Consider the following 22,985-nt stretch of genomic DNA (forward strand, 5'->3'; position numbering starts at 1 on the left):
CAGTGCAGCGTTTACATTGCTGAGCATGCCCCTTCTCTCTACAATGGAGGAAAGGGAGGAAGGAAAAACAAATTAATGAATTAATTTGTTAGTTTCAGATCAGTGGCAGCAGAAATTCATGGTTGTGGATCATTTTTAACCCTATAACCCCTTTTAATCTCTTGAACGTGTCACATGGCCTGGTAATGAAGGGGTTTATACAGGTTGATACTAGGCATGTTCAGATAACAAGTATCATACTCGGTACAAGTACATGAACAGATACTTTGCCAGCCACGAGACTAGACTAGAGAAAAAATAAAAACTTAGGAGGCAGCTGTCATTTTTAAGGAGCACACGGAGCTCCTGGGATTTGTGCCTCCCTGTTTTAATGTATGATTTTTTTTTAGAAATATATATTAGTGACGCACCAATACCTTTTTTTCAAGTACGAGTACTGACACTTGTCCAAGTACTCACAGATACAAGTACTGATACATTTTTGTTTATTGTCATGTGACAGTTTTTCTAATACAATACAGACTAATGATTTCAGGACAGTGGTGGAGCGCCAGGGCCAGGTCCCAGCTGCAACCGCTGCAGTTCTCGTGAAGATACCAAGTATCGGCACTGGTATATGAACTGGTATCTGAACATCCCTAGTTGATACTGTGGATAAGTTAAATGATATAATAGTAAATTAGAACATGTGCTAATTGAGAATCCACAATAATTTACCTTTTACCATATATTCATCAAGTTCATATTTTACCTTTTACAGAAGTGTGTGCAATTCCTACTGACTTTGTAAGTTCAGTAAACCTTCGATCAATCCTCATCTGTCACATCTACTACTATCTACAACAACCTGCACACAGAACATTCTTATAGACTTTTATGATTGTGCCAGCTCAGAGTCACTGGTTTCCAAACACTAATCTGCACTGTTCAGACTGTTACGTTGTTTCTGGAAGTGCCAAAATGATTCCTATTTATGCATTTGAAATAAAATAAATATTTCATGACTTAGTCACACACATTTTCCCTTTCAGTCTTCATGTGTGTTTTATTTTCCAATAACACTAAATTACTTGACCTCTTGGTAATGGTTTTGCTTTAGGAGGGAGAAAACAGAATGATTTCATATGAAAGAATTGGATCCTGGAGACAGAATCAGCCGGCTTTCTGTACTTCTACGATAAACAGTATACCCTTGAAGCAACTGGATTCCATTAACCTCGGGACCCACAGCTTTCACCTTGGACATCTCTATTTCATTGTGATATAATTAACTATTTCCCTACACATTTTCCAAGAAAACAAAAAAATATGTCTCCATAATAAGTGTAACCTGATCTAGCCCTGTTTATGTATCAAATGTATCTTCTGGATCTATGCTGTCTATACAAGACTCTACTAAAATGTTAAAAACCAACTCCACCCAATAAGAATTCAGTCTTGAGTGACCACCAGTCGGTTGAATTATGCATTCTTCCTATTTCATGCAGACATTCTAGTGATTCCAGAAGATTTCCCGACAATGAGTGTCTAAGCAATAGGTGTCACCCACTCTTCTGTTATTTATTTTTTCTGCATTATGCAGAGTCCATTAGAGCATGTGAAATCCTAAATTGACTTTCAAATCCACATTGACAAACAAATCTACATTGCCCTGCAAAGTATTTCTTTTATTTATGCCCAAGCACTTACAGTCATCATGTTTCCAAAGAGCTGGCTCCAACTCTCTCAGCTTGGCTTCTCCTAAAGTGACATTAAACCCTCCCATTTTTTTCCGCCATTGTAATGCTGCCTTAAGGACTTACCTTAAGTGATGCCTCTTGATCCAATCATTTTCTTCCTTGTTTCCAGCAGTCACTCCAAAGCTGCTGCCGGTCTCTGATCCAGCGCAGACTGTTTTTTATTTTTCTCCCAAGGAGTCTGTCCGACGTACACGCTCCCAACTGCTTGCATTCACTTCTACTGAATCTTCTCCCTGCCAGTGATATGAACTTTTTTTTTTTTTAATGTTTTTGCATATATCTACTGCTTGCTAGGGGTCTGGTGCAATCTCAAAAAATAGTGCTTCTACTATTTGTGGTGATCACACTGGACCGGAATGCGGTCATTGCTGTGCCACGCGTTCGTTCTGGTGCGAGTGATTGCACTGTGGGCAGGCATGTGTGGCTGTGATGCTATTGACTTGAATGCACCGCTACATCCCCTTCAACCCCAGAACGCAGGAAGCCGGCCAGGATGCGATCCAGTAAGTTCCAGCAGCTAATGGTGCTGGAACCAACTGGAATAAGCGTGAACAAGCCCTGAAAAAGGATATCAAGGCCAGTGATAAGGGGACCAGCTGATTCTACAGGAAGCTTAAACTTTTAAACATCAAGGAGCAGCATTCATTGTAAGAGATTTGATCATCATTTGATACAGCTTTACAACATTTGGACATTAATAACACTTTAATGCTGAAATAGAAAGAAACACAGAAGCCTGTAATATCACTGGTCATTAGGCTGTAATATAGCTATATGGAGTTCACCTGAGCTAGTGGCACTACTAAGAGATTGGTGTGGTCCACTTACCCAGGCCACTAGCTCACGTGAACATTTAACATCTATATATTACAAACTGTTAACCAGTGATAACCTTAGAGTTGTCTGTTTTTCTTTCTCTTTTCATATTATTACCAAGTATATGAATATATGGTATATCTCATCATAGGATTGATGCATGCATGCACTCATGCATGCACAGGCACACACTCAAATACACACATACAGCACATACAGCATAGCCTGGCTGAACACGTTACATTTTCTGTCTTATAAATGGCAAAAAAAATGATGCATCAGTGAATTTCTTGGCTTGCTGTCATGAAAGAGGCTTTTCATATTGAGAAGCGCATAGGTCCCTCTTCCAATAGTAGCTGCTCGTATTCTTAATTATTACTGACATGCTTCAAGAGGCTCTGCTGCAGTGGGAAATCCTCCTCTCAGCTGTTCTTAGGGAGTAGCAAGGACAAACACAGCAAAGCTGGATTGGCTCTCATCAATGAGACATCCTGAGACCCCCCAGAAAATAATATAATTTACTAGAACAGTAACAAGCAGCCGTCTTCCTATTTTAACTTTCATTTTATGTTACAAATGCATGCGATCTGTAAACAATGAACTGTTCATAACATACACGTGTATTCCCAGAAATTGTCTACCTAAAATTACAGGATTATGTTTCTGTCTAATGTTTAAGCCAATAAAAAATACTGTTATAATATAACATTTAAAAGACGTACAATCAAACTCAGCCCGTGTAAATAAATCCAATAAATGTGTTTTTGATATGATATTTGGACTACATTTTGCTGTATAAAAATAATATTTTAGGTTGTTACCTTTCTTGAAGCTGCTCCAGGCTAATATAAAACACCAAAAGTTGAAATGAAATGGTGCATGTACTTAAATGTATATTAAAGTGCCATTAAACCCCATTTTGTTTTCTGTAGCTACCCGAGCAAAGCATGGATTAAGTGCTCGTTTTGTCTACAGCAGGGGTGGATAAATTCAGCCCTCCAGCTGTTGTGGAACTACAACTCCCATGAAGCATTGCAAGACTCTGCCAGCCACAGGCATGACTTCCGGAGGTTGCCCAAGGTTTACCACCTCTGGTCTAGAGGCCGGAGTAAAGCAGATTTACTCACCTGATCCTCTGTATTGCTGGCTCCCTCTGGGCTGCTAGATCGATTCCCACAACCTCTTCTCCCCAGCCTCCGGAGGTCTAAGGACCGCTGACATCATCATGTCTTATGCAGGTCCATTAATCAGGTGAGTAAAACTGCTTTATTTGAGCCCCCTGGACAAAACAAGCACTTAACCCTAGTAGTGCGGGGTTAGTCCCACTGCAAGAGCACGTTTTTTATTTTCCTGGAGTTCTTTAATTATTTACAATTAGATCCTCTACCTGTGTGCTAAAATATTTCATCCTGCGTCTCTTCATTTTTTGAAAAAAACCTAGTTGGTCCTGCCGTTTCCTTGAACCTCCCTACTGGTAGTGACAACACAATAGCAGCCGAACCCCTGGTTGCTGTGTTGCCACAACATGCTCCATCAGTTGTCTGTTGTGAAGCTATTCACTTCCTCATTCTTCCTCTTCAAGCTGCCCTATGTGACTTTTTTGTCCACTAGAAGAGCGTTTGAATAACATCTGCTCCCCCTTCCTTTCCATCAAAACAAACTCCGCCTCCTTGAAAAAAAATTTATTTATATAATTTGATTACAGATATTTTACATAAGGTATAAGGGCTTCTTAATTTTTTATTAAAATTAGAATACCTTTTTTTTTTTATTAAATTACGTGACCACCGATCACACAGTGCGGTGCAAACTGAATAAACGCCACATGACCAGCGTATATAAAGAAAGTATTTAGAAATAGTTTGTTTAATCTGTTCTTCATCTAGTTACTTAGACTGATATCATCCTACTCTACATGCAAAAGGATGGGTGTGGGTAATGGCAAGTTTAAAATCAACCTCCTTATGCCCTGCTGCACTCAGAATGGGAGAGGGAGGGGCAACACTAGGATCAGGTTCTCCTTCATGCACATATGCTAATCTAGAGCATGCTGATAAGAGGAGACAGTAAACCAAGCAAGGAAAGGAAACCCCTCAGTATGCTATTGCTCCTTCACTGCCCAACCAGCAGGCTGGGGGTGTGATCTTAACCAATGTTCTTGGAAAAAGCTTTGCTATTGTTGCAGTGAAAGTCAGGGATCTAGCTGAGCTGATCGTTAGGGTGCCTGGTTCAAAGCACTGCCTGCACAGATTTACAAATCCCTTGGCAGGTAACACAGTTTCTAAGTGTACATTTAGTTGCCTTCAAGCTTTAAAAAGCTGTTTCAGTCTTAAGAGCCTCTGGAGATATCCATTAATATAATCCTAATCTATTTAACCCAATATCAAAAGATGTATCACACTGATCTACTAAATGTCTTTATTTTTGGCAACTTTTTCAAAACCCACACATGAGCTGCCTTGTTACACCATTGGGAAAGAGGCAGGTTTGTCAAAGCTAGAGAAGAGTATCAAGCAGGACATTCATTTATAATGAAAACAATTCCCTTAAATGCTAATTTAAGGAGCTTTACCTTATACAGCAGCTCTCTAGCCATCAGACCCTTCTTTTTAGAGAATGCTGAATGTACACAAACATAACTTTCCAGAAAATGAACCTGTAGGCACCTGTTTTCATACAGCAAGTATTTTTTACATGGTTGACATATGTATTCGTACATTCGTATTCAGCCGTACATCGGCTTGCTTCGCATGGCTTCGGGTCGGCCGCACATGCTCAGCATGTTCGGCTGAGCGGAAGTGCAGAAGGAGTTCGACTCAGCCGATCCAACATCTGGATCGGCTGAGCCAAACCTCCGGCAGGCTACTCACTGCTGTTCGGCCTATTCTTATAGATGCTGAACAGAAGTGAGTGTAAGGCCAAATGCCGCTCAGCTGCATTCGGTTCGGCTGTTCGGCTGAGGGACCGAGCAGAACAGAAAAATAGTTTAAAAAGTAAATAGAAAACGAATGTGCAGAGCTAGCAATGACAGCTAGCTCCGCCCAACAGTTTTCTATTGTCCAGCGGTTCTGCTGCCGTAAAAAAAAAAAGGCTATTGTGAATAACCCGTACAGCACCCCTTCGGCCCCAGGGGTCCTGGGGCCGAAGCTAGCCAAAGCTAGCCGAAGGATCGGCCGAAGCTACGGCTAGATCCTTCGGCAGCTTCGTGAATAGACCCCTATATTTCTGTATTAAGATGCTGAGTATGCAGTGGGATAGGGATGGCTCAACACATTTTACAGGTACCACAAGATCTGCTTCATCAGAACGATAATGGGAGTATATCTATAACAATCACATGAATAGATAACAAGATACAAAATAAATAATGTATAATAAGCAATTGCAGCATAATACGAATGCCATACATACATCAGATAAGTGTTTAGCAACCAATTGTGCCACAATTTAAACAAAAATCCCAGAGAAAAACACTGGGGCAATGAGGGAGAAGCTGGACCACACAGGCTCAAATGCAGACTTAATTAATCTTAAGAATGTGTCTGCAATGTCCCAGATTTATAGGTACAAAAATATAGCAAGAAGTTACATTGAGGTCTAAGCCATACAAGAGTAAACACTTTTTTGCGACAACATTATATTGTGAATTTTTTTTTTAAAGCCCAAAATGTATTTTTTTCCACGCCTGCCTCACACCAATCTCTAACCCATCCCTATAGGCTTTTATTTCCTTTTACAGTCAGATATAATCACCTAAGTTCCCCCTCTAGGTCCCTCACTGCTATCGTTTCTGGGTGGGGGAACAGAGAATCTAGCAGAGCGATGGTGCCTGAGACAGCCAGTCCACTTCACTCCCCCCTGCTGGCTCCAGTCCTCTTTTGCATCATGAGAAGAACCTGGTCTATGGGCATCCAACAGGAAGTGTTCATGCCATGCAGGCAATGATGTGGACACTTAAAGAAGGACTCAAGCAGGAAGTAAACAGAAGAAGAGAAGACTCCGGGATATGGTGTCACATGATTGTGGCTTGAGGTAAGTAAAAAAGGGCTTTGAGATATGAATTTTTTTTAATCCAGTAATCAGCTAGTTGGGTATAGGAGAGAGGGTGGCTGGGGTGTTAAATGTATCCTGGAGTTGGGCTTTAAATTAATTTCTATGGACATGTTCACATCTGAGCGTTTTGTCACTGGTGTGTCACAATCTGCTCATAAAAATGCGCAACTTGATTTATGCACATAAAATGCGTGCAAAAACGTGCAGCAAAAATGCCCATAGAAACTAGCAAAAATGCTGTCGCTTAGGTGTGAATTCAGCCTAAATGAGTCTGAGTTTCTTTTTCAATACATTTTTTATTTATTTATTTTTTATTTGCGCTCATTTATGATCTCTGAACTAAAGAAATTAAAAAGTAAAAGAAGAAGAAAGAGGTCATGATAAAAAGCCCAGCATTATGTCACAATAAAACTACATTTTTAATGAATTTGAAACTTTGTAGTGTGCCATTTGAAGAAGATTAGTGGACTGTCAAGTCTTTGACACACACTTTTATTGTAGACAACTGACTCTAAAACATATATTGTAGTAAAAAGCCATACATGACATATGCACTGTACTTTCCAGTATTATTGTTTATTTTCAGTATATATACAGCATATATGGATCTCTCTTCCTCCTCACAATCTAATGGCCCTACCACACTCATGTGCACACTAGGGGTAACCTGATAGGATGCCAATTACTTTATTAGTATGTTTTGGACTATGGGAGAGAACCAAAGCAAAAATGGGCACAACATACAAACCCCACACAGGCAACTAGGACTCTGATTTGCACAGCAAAGTAAGTAACTACTTAGCCAACATTCTGTAAATAAGGGAGCTATATTTTTAGTACATAGGAAATTCTGAATGCCATTTGCTACAACCATGCAGCTTAAAGGAGAACTATGGGGTCAGTGTTTTTCCCCATAGTTCTCCTCAGGGTAACGGGAGGACACAAACTAGCGTCCTCCCGTTACCCTAAGCTCAGTATACCGCGAGCTGTATACTGAGACGCCGCAGCCGGAGCTGATCCCGACATGGACGTCGGGATCCGCCCAGCTGCGTGAGTGACGGCTGGCTCTGCCTATCTAGAGGCAGAGCCAGCTGTACCCGCCCCCTCCCCCGTCCGTTCCGCCAGTCAGCGCTGGCAGATCGGAGCGGGGAGAGGGGAATCCAGCCCCTGCCCCTGTCACGGCAGAGAGCCGTGACAGGATCGAGAGGTGAGCGAACGCCGGTATTTGTTCGCTCACGTCCCGATCTACTGAGCCGACCTGTGACAGTCTCATTGTCACAGGTTGGCTAGAACTATGAGGTGAGTGGAAATCACTCATCTCATAGTTCTCCTTTAAACTTCTCCACTTTTTCCTCCATGTTGCTATGGGTGCAAAACGCTTCAACTCCACGGCATACATGGAGTAATAAGAATGACAGTTCATTTATCTACCCCAATGTGCGGCTACACTTCTTATCATGATATTTTTTTTTTCAATCTGCTTTTCCCAGGAGGTATAAGAAGTAACCAATCTAAGCATGAACGTCAGCACTTCTTTCTGCAGTGAAGTGACTTTGTGGTACTCTAATAAACAAACTGTTAAATTCATCAACATTATATATAAACTCATCATTCATTATCCATAGCTAACATCTATAGGTCAAAATAGGGATGCATACTTACAGACAACATGTTACATTTTTAATTAACAGAAATTATTAACAAACTGTTATAGATAGATCTATCTATATCTATAAATATAGATATAGATAGATATATCTATCTATATCTATAGATATAGATAGATATATCTATATACTAGGGATGCACAGATACCGGTATCTCCGTATCGAGTACCAATATTTTTTTTTGGTACTCGCTAATGCCAATTATCGAAAGTCCCATTCAGGAAGCCAGGCGGCGTGTAATCACTCGACACCTGGCTTCCTGATTAGACGGGAAGCCGGGCAGCGTGTAAAGACTCGCCACCCAGCTTCCAGATTAGCAGGGAAGCCGTGCCCATGCTTCTCGTCACTAGGTGACAAGAAGGCATGGAGCCGGCTTCCCAGCCAATCAGAAAGCCGGGCGCTGAGTAATGACGCGGCGCCCGGCTCCCTGATTGTCTGGGAAGCCGGCTCTATGCTCCCTCATCATGAGGTGACGAGGGAGCATGGAGCCGGTTTCCCCACGAATCAGAAAACCAGGCGCCGCGTCATTACACGTCGCATGGCTTCCTGATTGGCCAGCTTCCGACCAATGAGGAAGCCGGCTCCATGCTCTCTTGTCACAAGTGACGCACTGCCCAGCTTCCTGATACCGGAAGTATTGGGCTAGGCATCGGAGCATTTGGACAAGTACTTGGCCAAATACTCGGCATCGGCACCAATACCAATACCGATACTAGAATCGGTATCGGTGCATCCCTTATGTATATATTGCAAATACAACCTGGATTTTTTAATTTAATAGTTTCTGCAGTCCCCTGAGAGCTTTAATGTTCTACTCCATAACTCAGCATGTTCAAATGTATTTTCTGTTGCCTGGTGAAGATGTCTGCATACAACTTTAACTCAGAACTTTGTACACACAGTTGTCTCAAAGAAATCATCCCACTCATTCCATTATATGTGCTTTCTCATAGTCTACTTTCTCCTGCAGAAATGAGCAATAAGCAAGTACTTTCTTTTAAATAACCTGGGAACTTCAGGCTACCTGCCAGCTGTTTTTAGGGATTTGCTCTAATATAGAAAATTATGATTTCAGAATTGTAAACTACAGAACTTGGGAAAACTGGGTTTAGCCAGTTGACCCAAGTTCATGCCCAGTAGTTTGCAGTCCTAAAATGAGCAACAATCTATGGGTTGTTATTTTTTTATGTTCTTATCACAAAGTTGCACTCATCCTTTAATTCCTATATTGAATGAATGCAAGGTTCCTGAAATTGGCTTATAGACAGCATTAAAATGGCAAAGCGCTATAAACTAAATGCGGACAGAAACTAGGACCAAACTAGGAAGGAAAAGCTTAGTGCGTGGGTGGCTGGTTGGAACATTTACAATTTACTATTTTATCCTAGCTTTTCTGTTGAAGCTCAAATTCATCAATATATAAATCTGCAAGTATAAAAATCTTTAAGATGCCGAGGCATCTGTAAAAGATGCTACTAAAGTGTTTTTTTAAACAATATTATATATTTACCAAGTAACAGAAAGCAATATATATTCTACTGTGAGAGTTTATCTTCTGATATAAAAGGCCTACAAGTGTATTTGTTCACATTTAATATAGCGATGCACTTAACCACAATCTCTCTGATTGATCTGTTTGGACTGATTTCCCTTTCAGATTTACTTAATGGTATTCCTAGGTGCACTCATCAGGGAGAAAGCCCTAAGTCATACACTGAACATGCAGAGCATATTACATCATTCTGCTGGTATGTGGGCACTTGGGGTCCTCAATGAAAAGTTAGCCAAGGGCCAGGTAAAGAAGCTTCTGGGCTGACCCCATACCTCTTCAGATCAAAAGCAATGATAATGATGTTGATGATGATTATGATGATAAAACTACAAATAATAGCTAAAAAAAAACACTTAAAAGGTGTCTCCATCCAGCTGTAAATGTCTCTTATGTTTTTGTGAAGGTCTCCAACAGCACAGGCATAAGACATTCCCTAATATCTGCCTTCTGTGGGATAATTATATTCACCCCCTTATTGGCAGACACAGTAGCCTATACATCGAAAGAGACAAAAGCCCCAATTTACAAAGCCACATGGGTAATTTTACTTGTGACCATTATTTTATATCATAATCATTACTTCCATATGAATATTGCTTTTTTGCGGAGTTGTTATTTGCCTATATGACATGAACATTTAACTGCTGAAAGACTTAAATAAAATGTTATTTTACCTCATAAAGTTATTTTATCACTGTTAAAATATTAAACAGCTACTTTTCCTGCTTTCCTGAATAGGTAACTTGATTCCATGTCCAGGGTTATGTTTGTGTATTTGTAGAAAGTTGGAAGTCTAAAGTGACACTAAACTCAGGAGTTACATCTTAAAAATGCATTCAAGTACCTTAACTACCGTATATACTCGAGTATAGAAATTGTTTTCAAATTGCTGGTAACGTAGCCACCGCTCCAAGCTCACTCCCATGATGGACTACAATCTTGCGTTGATAATTTGTATTGAAATTATAGCCTATCCCGGGAGTGAGCTTGGAGTAGTGGCTACTTTACAACGCACACAGGGACCATGGGGAACAGAAGTAGTCATTCTCCAGAAGGAAGGACAGTGTCAGCCCCAATTCAGAGGTGATTTGAGGATCTACAGCCGAGTGATACACAAATAAGGTACATTTTGGTTAGTTTTGGTTAGTATTTTAGGTACTTAAATACATCTTTAAGATGTAATTCCTGAGTTTGGTGTCACTTTAAGTGACACCCTTTATTTGCTCACTTAAATTATTAAAGATGCAAGCTTTCGTGATAACTTACCACTTCTTAAGGCTACATACATTTGCATCTTTAATAACTTAAATTAGCCAAAAAGAATATCAGTTAAACTCCAAATTTTCGGCAATCAATGGCCAACATGGTACAATAACCTACTAGTGTATATTTGTAGCTGATACATATGGAAGTATGTGGAGCCTGCAAAGGGAATGCGTTATTAATAGGCATTCTACTCTTTGAAATGCCTTCACTCTCCCACAAAATGAGCAGACAGTGGATGGTGAATGGGTGTTAGAAAAGATCTGACTACCAAGCAACACCTTGTAAAATCAAACCAGACCTTTCACCAGGCAGGAGTATGCATTGGTTAGAGGATGCTTACAGACATTGAACTATTTACTCTTGACAAAATCAGAAAATTATCTAATCTCTGATACCTTAAAGCTGATCTACGGACACATAAAAAGGCACTACTACATAAGAACATTGAAGACATTCTCCACTAAATACATTCTAGTTTTTTCACGCTACAATTTTTTTTTTTTTTTAGTGGTAACGTGACCACTTCAGACCAGACCTCTATTGTTGTGGGAAGGAATCCCACGGAGCCTGTGCTTTTCATTCACCCTGTGATGATGTTCAGCCAATTAAGCAGCTCTGATGTAATTATACCAGTAGCTATTTCAATATATATATATATATTTTTATTTTTTTTTAATGTACATTCATATTGTGTTTGAAGTTTAAAGCTGAACTCTGAGCAGATACAGCACACACTAGTTTATGCAGCTCTGCATTCATCCATACATTATTAGATTTATTTTTTTAAATGCCAGCGGTGTAATTACCTGAATTTGACTTATCAACCACTTGCAGTCCCTGTATGGCAGAGGTCAGACTGGGAGAGGGAAAATAAGTACAAGGAGCCAGTGCTCATGTGCTAACAAGAACATACTGATAGCAGGAGAGAGCAGAGTGAGAGAGATGACCTCATCACTTTACTGCTTCTCCTTTCACTGTTCAATTACAAGTGGTGGGCGGGGACAAGACATGTAAGTGTTACTTAACTCCAACAGAGAAAAGTCAGGTCTAGTGCCCTGCCGGACAGCCCTGTCTGGCAGAGATGTGTAAATCTCAGACAGAAATACAAATCATCTGGCACATAAAACAGCTCCCATGTATTTGTTTCATCTCTGTATTTAGCTGTATGCCTGAAGTTCAGCAAGATTTTCAACACAACTGAACTTTTGTTGACTGTGTTGTCCAGACTGCTATAAATTTACATGTTCACAATATTTTTTTTTCCTTTCTGTTTCTCAAGAGTTAATAATACAGCATGGATAAAAACTATATATTTATTTTTTTTAAACATGTCTTTATTAGTTTTCATTCCATCAACAGAGGAATAACGTAAAACAAATACAACAAATACAAAAAAAAAAAAAACAATTCTCATGTGTACTGCTCCTATCGTCAATGATGATACAAGGTAATTCAACCAAGATATGATTAAGCTCTAAGCTGCGTAAAACAGTAGTCAATAAACTCTAAATACTATATACTATGTCCTTTATCGACCTGGACACCATCCCCTAGTCACTCCATCTACTAGCGTAACCCCTGAGCAGGTGAATAGTCCTCTGGTAGCTCCAGTTGTCCCAGGGATTTGTCTAGTTTTCTTTCTAGGTACCATGTAGTGAGTCTGAAGGGGTATATTAATGCATAAATCTCCGATCCCGCATAGTGGTATAGAATGAATGGCTCCCATTTCTGAAAGAAGCTTGTGGTGTATCGATCTGGGTCTAGAGTGGCCTCTAGTCGCTCCTTCCACATTAGTGACATCAATGCTTCAATGAAGTGTTGGGTGGTCGGTGTTTGCGTGGAAAGCCAGTGCTGCATGATTATGCGTTTTGCTAACAGTAGGGCTACGTAGATCCACTGTTGTTGTCGTCTACTTCTTGCCGGCATGGAGTTCCAGTAGCTAAAGAGACAGAGCCATGGTTCTCGGGGTATGTGGAAATCCTGTATGACAGACATGTAGGAAAGGACTGTATCCCAGTAAGTGATTATTTGGGGGCAGTCCCAGAGACAATGACGTAGTGACGCCCCTTCCTGGGAGCATTTGGGGCACGCCGTTAAGTAAGGACTGGGAGCCCGTATTTTATGGAAAAAAAAACAAAACAAAAAAAAACTATATTTTAAAGGTCAACAAAAATGAGGAGCCTGAGGGAAACCAGGTGCAGCGTAGGTGGCTGTCAGTGTGCTACATACCAATCAGTGTAGTAGGAACATGTTCTGTAAAACATTACCTTATATAGAAAGTGGGCATCCTGTGCTCATGTACCAAGAGGCTTCCTAATAATGATTATAATTGTTAGTATGAGCACACCGTATTGAAATCGTACTAAGAGCACACCAAGAAATCCATCACAACCATTTACTGTACTCTGCATATTATTGTTGCTCTTTGCATTACTTTATTGAATAAACATGATTTATTTCCCCCAAAGGTGACATTTGTTGATTATATGTATTGGCAAGAATCTAAAACTAGGTTTAGTCATTTTAAGGAGCTATGAATATATTGCATTGTAGAGTAAAAAACAGGCTATTCGTAACACCTTTTCTTAGTAGGTAGATGGCCAGGCTGAACAACTAAATGCTTGATTGCCCACAGAGTAAAAGGAATGTATAGTGTGCTGTGTTATTTTATAGCCACGTGAAACAGATCAGCTTTATGCAACTAACCCTATCAGTCTGTGTAAGGGCTCTTATGAACACCTACAAACATGCAGTAATGTGTTTTAATGTGCTTTACTACATGCTTATATACATGTTTCTCTGCAGTTTATAACATGCAGGTATGGACAGTTTAGACGTGTGGTATTTGTTTATGCTTTAGTGAGAGATAAGTCTTAGAAATAATATACAGGTGAAACTCGAATAATTAGAATATCGTGCAAAGTTCATTTATTTCACTAATGCAACTTAAAAGGTGAAACTAATATATGAGATAGACTCATTACATGCAAAGCAAGATAATTCAAGCCGTGATTTGTCATAATTGTGATGATTATGGCTTACAGCTCATGAAAACCCCAAGAACCCCAAATCCACAACCTCAAAAAAGTAGATTATTACATGCAATCAATAAAACAAGGATTGTACATAGAACAATATCGGACCTCTGAAAAGTACAAGCATGCATATGTACTCAGTACTTGGTTTGGGCACCTTTTGCAGCACTTACTGCAACTACTTTTGCACGATATTCTAATTATTTGAGTTTCACCTGTATTTCATGAAGCTGACCATCTAATACACCCGAAAATGCACAAATGTGCTTTGGTGCATTTATTTCAAAGGGTTCCCATAATGTGCAAAATGCACAAAATGTTACATTTGCATCTTACAGAAACAGACTGAGCTGCAGTTCATAGATGTCAGCCAGCCAAATAATAGTGAAACAAATTCTGAAAATGCACATATTCTTTTTAATGCAAGAGAATGGACAAATGTTAACAGGCCAAGCTATACAGGTGAAACTCGAATAATTAGAATATCATGCAAAAGTAATTGCAGTAAGTGCTGCAAAAGGGGCCCAAACCAAGTACTGAGTACATATGCATGCTTGTACTTTTCATAGGTCCTATATTGTTCTATGTACAATCCTTGTTTTATTGATTGCATGTAATAATCTATTTTTTTGAGGTTGTGGATTTGGGGTTCTTGGGGTTTTCATGAGCTGTAAGCCATAATCATCACAATTATGACAAATCACGGCTTGAATTATCTTGCTTTGCATGTAATGAGTCTATCTCATATATTAGTTTCACCTTTTAAGTTGCATTAGTGAAATAAATGAACTTTGCACGATATTCTAATTATTCGAGTTTCACCTGTATATTCTGTATATACACACACACACACACACACACACACACTGTATATCAGCAAGCTCATTGTATACACAGGTGATGATTTTTGAAAGGCAAATAGGTTGTTCGTTTTGCAAGGGAATTTTCCCTCAGCTTAGTAGCTTAGTATAATTTGCAAATAATACTATCCAATCACATGCACAGAAAATTTAAAAAAACAGGCCAGCTCTAAAGGCTCCATAAGAACAGCTACAGATGCAGTACAGCGTGCACACCTGTAAAATGATCTGATCCCAAAAGGATGTGCAAATTTGGGTGTGTGTGTGTGTGTCCGCGTGTAATTGCATGCAGCCGCGTCTTCCCATACGGTAGAACAGGCAGCTGTCCCTTCCAAGACCGCTTCATTTTAGAGGATGCACACTGTACGGACGTGCACGCGCATCTGAATAAACCATGAATTAGAGTATATTTCACTCCCCCAATACTTCTATTTTAAGGTAAACACTGCAATTATAGCAGACAAATATTCATACTTTCAGTTACATAAGGTAGTAGATAAGATTGGGAAAAGATGCAGGTCTACCCAGTCCAACCTATGTTTGTCAAAGTGTGAGTTTGTGTCTTCTAAGAACACGGGTGTGCAAATGTAAAAAAACAACTACCAGTACTTAACCAAGGACTAAAGTGGGGGCCCAATTTACTTGTCACTCATAACAATGAGTGCTCGCAATTTGTGAGCGAAATTCAAAATCCATAGCGCAGGGCCGCGCTGGACGGCAGTGTGGGGTACATATAGTAATCCCGTACTGGTGGAGGGGAAGGACCGGTCGTGAAAGGTAAGTATAGCAGGAGGGGCAGAGAAAGACAGATTTAGCGTGTAATTCTATTTTCCCAAATTACTTGGGAAAGTGAACATACCCTTTAATGCACATTGTGCATGTTGGAGAGTGCTGCTGCCCGGCTACTACAATATGTCAGACAGTGGAATAAGGGCATTACGCAGCGCACACACATGGGACCATGAAGGAGGGGGACAGACAAGCAGGCTGCATATAAGTGATCTGGGTGGCTGTACAGCCGGTCAGATCACTTGTACAAAACGGCTCCCCTGCCCTACATTTAGCCCTGCTGCTTGCCCAAAGCAGGGCTACATGTAGAAAAAAAACGACTGCATGTTCTTTGCATCATGCGCTAGAAATTCAACACCCCTGTAAACATATATTGTGCCCATTGAGGACGACATCTAGAAATTCTAGAAGGAGGACAGGAGGTTTAATCTAAAATTGTGCAGGGATTTCATTACAGTAAAAAAAAAAACCATGAAACTCTTTCCAGGTCGTGGTATCAGCTGGGACTGTTGACAACTTCAAAATACCCTGTCCTTTTCTTCTATTCTACACCAAAACAAATCCTTTCCATTGGATCTTCTCCCCCAGCCCTAAACAATATAGATATTACTTAATATACTTACATTAAAAAAACAAGACTGCTTACTAGTCTAAAATGTTCTTCCACAACATCAATCACACCATTCTCATACCTTTGCCAACATTTCCAGATATCAATTTAGCGAACTACAATAGTCTTATTTCTGAGATAAGTTCTAACAGATAAGATGTAATAATTCATTTACTGTGATATTTGAGCATGCAGACGCGTTTATGAGTGCATGAACTGAGCAGTTTAGAGCATTTAATTATCAGTAATTTGTGCACAAACATCTGAGCACATGAGATGCAGAAGTGGCATATATTCTAGCGGCCAGATCTTAACCTGAGGCAGTGAAAAAGCTATGCAATTTAAGACAGCTTGGCCACCATAAGAATAACTATTCCGGGCACAGGCCACTCTGAATTTATCTATACTGCCCGTAGGGCATCATTTTGTAACTGGTGTGTGAAACAACTGTACAAATCACAGGCATCTCTAAGATTCCCCATTGTGGCTCAGCTAGGAGTTAAATGATAGACTCGCCTACAAGACAGAGGAAAGTGATAAGAAAGGTTTTGTTTGTAGTCTGAAGAACTTCTCTAAATATCTCCTTCACAGCTTCTACGGGATCTGTTTCATGGCAGGGCAATGAAGAGCACACATGGAGTCTGCAATCTGAGAAATCAAGTGCATCACTTAATAACAGGCTTGTCTCTTCAGGAAACAGTGATGTCCCCTAGACAAGGAGATTCCCTTTCAGAACATGATTATTTTACAGTATAAAGAAATAGGAAATAAGAACTGTATTACATAATCACACTTCACTTCTCATTAGTTAGGTGTGACACAAACCCACACTACACAATTATATTGTCTATGACCACATTTATTTGTTTCTTTTTTGCATATAATAAGGAAACTATAATACATTTTTATCATTTTTCTATTTCGTTTTTAAAGTTTACAAGTTGGTACAATCTTTTTTAATTGTTTGTAAATAATATTTATTTTCCAAATACATATGTATTATAGAGCCCCTCTAAGACACTCAGCAGATAATGTTGGGCTTTGTTATAGGAAAGTCGAGCAATGACTGTCTGTAAAGGCTGAGAATTCAGAACACATCTCTGCTAAGAAAGAGGACAATCCCAAATCTAAGTCATTCAGCTTTGCATTATTTAGGAGCGGAGATATGAATATGGAATTCAGGAGCCAGTCTGGTCAATCCGGGAGCCGGCAGGAATTTTTTAAGCACCATCTCCACTGACAACAACTAGAGAAAATCTCAAAAGTTAGGAGCCGGCAGTAATTTTCAAGCAGCACTTGGCTCCAGGGATTGTTCAGCCCTGATGTAAGTAAATCTACTTTTCCGGTCTAGGTCAGTAAATCAGCCTTTACATATGTTGCTCATTTATCTCAAGATTGCCTCCTGCTGGCTGCAATTGGTATATATAACGAAAACTTTTTTAAATGTTTTAAATTCTGAGAACTAGACTCAAAACACCACAAAAACGAATACTGTCCCTTTAAAAGAACTGTATGGGGGGATTTATCAAAACTGGAGCAGACAGAATCTAGAGCAGCTGCTCATGGCAACCAATCAGCTTCTCTCTTTAGTTTGTTCAGTTAAAATGAAAGAGAATCTGATTGGTTGCCTTGGCCAACTGCTCCAGATTCTGTCTGCTCCAGTTTTGATAAAGCCCCCTCTATGTATCTAATACATTTCTGTCTTTCTGTCTGTGACGGGACTGGGAATGTATTTCCTTACGTGCCTGTGCTAACCCTACAAGAAATGGGGAGTGCAGTCTTTATAGTCACCAATAAAAACATTGTCAGAAGATCAAACCGTTCCCCATTGTATTATTCCACAGCATTACTGGGATACATTCTGCATTAATCAGGGATGTATGTACCAGACCAGGAAATTTGCCATGTACCTATGGCCATCTCTGTTCCCCCGTACAGCCTGGAGGTAGATTTCCAGATATGAATGAAAGCCGCTGTTTAGTAGCATTTGCATGCAGCCAAAGTTAGGAAAGAAGGCAAGTACGAGAGAGGCTACATTATGAGTGATATAGTAAAAGTAGAACCTTTCCAAAGCATTGCTTTTTATTTGATTAGTATACAGAAGAGGTAGATCTGTTAGAAGGTGTTTACTGTATCTGTGACCCCCTGGCAGAGATTTTACCCTGCTCTCTGTCCCAATGACCAACATGGCACTGATGTGTCTAAACTACCTGTTTCTCTTCTCTGGAGTACATTCTTCATTAATTCTTATAGAGAATCCACTATGTAGCCAGTGACACTTGCACCAGACCTGATTATACAAAATAATGATAAAAACAGCCCAGAGAAAGAAAAAAACAAATTTAACTCACAGCTATGCCTTAGTTGTCACTTGAATAGGAAAAGACAGCAATTCTCCCAGAGGGGGCACATACAGCAAAATCTACCTAACAGATAATCTAATCCTAATCACAATTTAAAATGAAGTTCTGGCTGGATTTCCACATGTGCCAGACATTTTTTTTTATATGATTAGAACTAGATGCCTTTTATTTTAAAGAATAAGTGCACTTTCAGACAAAGTGCACTTCTTCTTTTTGCCCTCTCCCCGGACTTAACAAATCCCCCCCTTCACAATTGCAACACGTAAGGAGATCCGATGGCTGTAACCTCCTATGTCGATATCCCGCACCCCAGTTCCTTTCACTCTTGGCTACACCTGCGCTGTAGAGTCCTGTAGAAGTCAATGGGGCTCATCTCCCAGCTGAGAGACAGAGGTAGATGAACCCCATAAAGGTTTAAGGGGCTCTTCTGTGCCGGCATGTCAAATACGGAGAGGACTTGTGACACAGGATGTAAAAAGTCCCTGGAGGCTGCATGTGCCAGATCATAATAAGTATACATCTCCTGAGGGCAAGGGTGGGATCTGTGGGGTCAGGGGAGCCAAAGGGATAAGTGCACTTTGATTGAAAGTGCATTTATCTTTTAAGTGATTTTTATATTTAGCATTTGTGGATACAACATGGGCTTTAATACAATTTAAGGATTTTTTTGGTAAATAAAATATGTAGGCTGTGACTGACTTCTCTTTCTGAAGATGTTAATTACCTGACTGTGTCTGATTTCAAACCTTTTTATCCGAGAAGTAAGGACTACTAATCTGCGCACTGGATCTGGCTCAATGACCAGGGATTGAAACCCCAAGATCTACATGAAAACCAGGCAACCTATATCTTGAGAAAGAGGTCACCAGCTGTAGCCAAAATATTTCCAAGTACAGGTTTACCTCAATCAAGGCTAAATGAATGCCCTTCACAAGTCTGCATACATGAAATATCTAGTAGAGGAAAGTCACTGTTACCTTCTCTTGACTTTGATCCACTTGTATCTACTCCTCCATACAGAAATTATACATAGTATGAGTTTTGCACATGATGCAACAAAGTTAATGTCCTCTTTTGAGCAGTAAAACACTTGTAAGTGTCAGAAGTGCAGAAATGGAAAATGCACTGCAGTCTGGATTTAGCCAAGAAAGAATGAGAGGTCACGATGGATTGGGGCATATAAACTGATCTCTAATCTCATATTGTTACTGATGAGAAATCTGACTGTATATGGCTTCCCGAAGGCACAGTATTGGCCTCCGCCACGTTACATAAATATTGCATTAATATGCCACCATAAATACACATCTAACTGTAAATGCCAAGCAGACTTAGCAGAATGTCATAGCCCCTGTGAGATTCATTTTATGTAGCTCTCCCATCTTAATTATAGCTAACTATTAACTAAATGAAAATTAATAGCGCACACCACATTATTGATATCTAAAGAAGAAGGGAAGAATACTACAAAACTTGAAACAAAAAAAGACATGAAAAAATAGGGCTTTTGAAATGCTAATTAATTATTAAAAGCGCTTCCATTAAAAGGGCTCCTGCTGAGATATAATTCCTCATTTTATTGAACATCTGACTTTTCTAAATTAAAATGCAAACATACAGAAGAAGCCAAGTCCAACAATAAGACAAAACCTTTCAAATCTGATCGCACATATCAGGGTTTCATGGGACAGTTTGAAATTGAGTTGACTGCATTCTTCAGGAAACCTGCTGCTACACTAATCCCTACAATCAAACACAAAACATATCTGTGTCATTAAATATTAATTAAAACATACAGTGCATCAACAATGCATCTCTGAATGTGGAGATAGCCAAACTGTTGTGGTTAGGCATTGGTTTAGATGGGATTGGACCTGGATAACCAGGATCTGATGAAATTAGTAGAAAATGTATAAACAAGTTCTGACTAGCTGCAAACTAGGGGCAACGTATACTTTAAAATGTTCCCTCATTTCAATCTGTACATTACAACGAGGAGATGAGGAGTGAATCAGGAATTGACCAGGATCAATGTATTTCACATGTTTTCTAAGGAATCCGACAGTGTCAGCACCAATTCAGAGATGATTTGAGGACCTACAGCTGAGTGATAAACAAATAAGATTCATTTTTGTTAATAGTTAAGGGACTTAAATGCAATTTTAAGATTTAACTCCTGTGTTTAGTGTCACTTTAAGGGCTGACACAACTATAATTAAATCTGGAGCAATGCTTCAGAATTCCAGTATTTGTTTCAGAATGTTGGTTAGGTGCAACCGCCTTATTTTAAAATTTTCACATTACATTTATATTTAATTGTCCTTGAGTATAGATCCAGCTTGGAACATATTTGCCCCTACAACATAGATTTACTAAAGCAGTCAGATCTCCCTTTGAGCAGCGAATCCATGTTTGCATTACACATCCAATCAAGAGCAGGTTATTTGATGTAAACGCAGATTCCATCACACAGCGAAGAGTAAAAAAACTGCTATAGCAAATTCCCCCTTTTGTATACTGTACTTTACCATAGGGTGGGCTGGTCTGTATCAAATTAACATAAAGCGTGATATCTCACCATCGCTTATTGCTGCATCATTGCCTTGGCCCAAATACAGATCAAAGAGGTAATAGATCTAAACAAAATACCAACAACTTCCATTAATAATTAAAGTTATGCAACATATGGTTTATTCCATTGTATAATCTAGTACAGGGGTGCCCACAATTTTTGTGTTAAGATCTACTTTTCAAATGATGAGCTACATGAGATCTGCCAACGAAAAAACAAAAAACCTCCCTCACTCTGTCTCTCCTGGCTGTCTCTACTTGCTCATTCACCTGGCTGTCTCTCCTCTCTCTCTCTCCTGGATGTCATTCCTCGTTTTTTCTCCTGGCTGTCTCTCTTTGCTCTCCTGGCTGTCTCTCCTTGCTCTCTCTTTCCTGGCTGTCTCTCCTCCCTCTCTTTCCTGACTGTCTCTCCTCTCTCTCTCTCCTGGCTGTCATTCCTCGTTTTTTATCGTGGCTGTCTCTCCTTGCTTTCTCTTTCTTGGATGTCTCTCCTCCCTCTTTCCTGACTGTCTCTCCTTGCTCTCTCCCCTGGCTGTCTCTCCTCGCTCTCTCTCCCCCCTGACTGTCTTTCCTCTCTCTCCTGTTTGTCTCTCCCCGCTCTCTCTCCTGGCTCACCTTGCCGTATTTTGCAACAGGCTGTGTAAACTAATATTCTTTGATGTAATACATAGCACTTCAACCACCAGTATCCACAAGAAAAGTGTAGAGGAGCTTGGCTCAGCAGACTCAGGCTAATAGGTAATCATGTGTGCACAGCTAAATAAATATACCAAAATGGAATAAAGGGGCCGCCATTCACACCCTTCGTGATCTACCAGCATCAGCTTTGAGAGTTACTGGTAGATCACGATCTACCTTATGGGCACCCCTGATCTAGTACATTCTACCATATGTCACTATCAGCTACTTAAAGCAAAGGCAAAAAAAAAACCCTGTGCTAAAAGCAAAATTACTAAACTTTTAATAAAGTGAAAAATGTATCCACTGCTTATTTATACACAACATTTTCGAGCACACAGTTGTTAGTAAATAAACTGTCTATTATAAAAAGTGCAATACATTGTTTATGTTCTGAGAAGAGAACACTTGATGGGTGATACAAGAAGAGACGTGTCCTGTATTAAAAGGAGAACTATGGGGTTAAGGCTTTTCCCCATAGTTCTCCTTAGGGTAACGGGAGGACACAAACTAGCGTCCTCCAGTCACCCTAAGCTCAGTATACCGCGTGCCGTAGCTCGCGGTATACTGAGACGCCGCAGTATACCGCGAGCTGCTGCTTGCGGCATACTGAGACGCAGCAACTGAAGCGGACAATTGTGCCGGGATCCGCCCAGCTGCGTGACTGACAGCTGGCTCTGCCTATCTAGAGGCAGAGCCAGATGTATCCACCCCCTCCCCCGTCCGTTCCGCCAGTCAGCGCTGGCGGATCGGAGCAGGGAAGGGGGAATGCAGTCCCTCCCCTGCCGTGACAGGATCGAGAGGTGAGCGAACGCCGGTATGTGTTCGCTCACCTCCCGATCTACTGAGCCGACCTGTGACAGTGTCATTGTCACAGGTCGGCTAGAACAATGAGGTGAGTGAAAAGCACTCACCTCATAGTTCTCATTTAAGATAATATAGGAACTTAACAGCTTATCATATGACACTATCATTTATCACGATGT

At 40.1% G+C, this 22,985-nt stretch overlaps 1 protein-coding gene across 4 annotated transcripts in view; it reads right to left on the minus strand.

Annotated features, from left to right (window-relative positions):
- LOC108794659 (fibroblast growth factor 12) overlaps positions 1-22,985 on the minus strand; it is a 421,105-nt gene that overhangs the window by 142,455 nt on the left and 255,665 nt on the right. The window lies entirely within an intron of this gene.

This window comes from Nanorana parkeri, unplaced genomic scaffold (assembly GCF_000935625.1).
Source record: "Nanorana parkeri isolate BGI_ZX_2015 unplaced genomic scaffold, ASM93562v1 scaffold882, whole genome shotgun sequence".
Lineage (NCBI taxonomy): Eukaryota > Metazoa > Chordata > Amphibia > Anura > Dicroglossidae > Nanorana > Nanorana parkeri.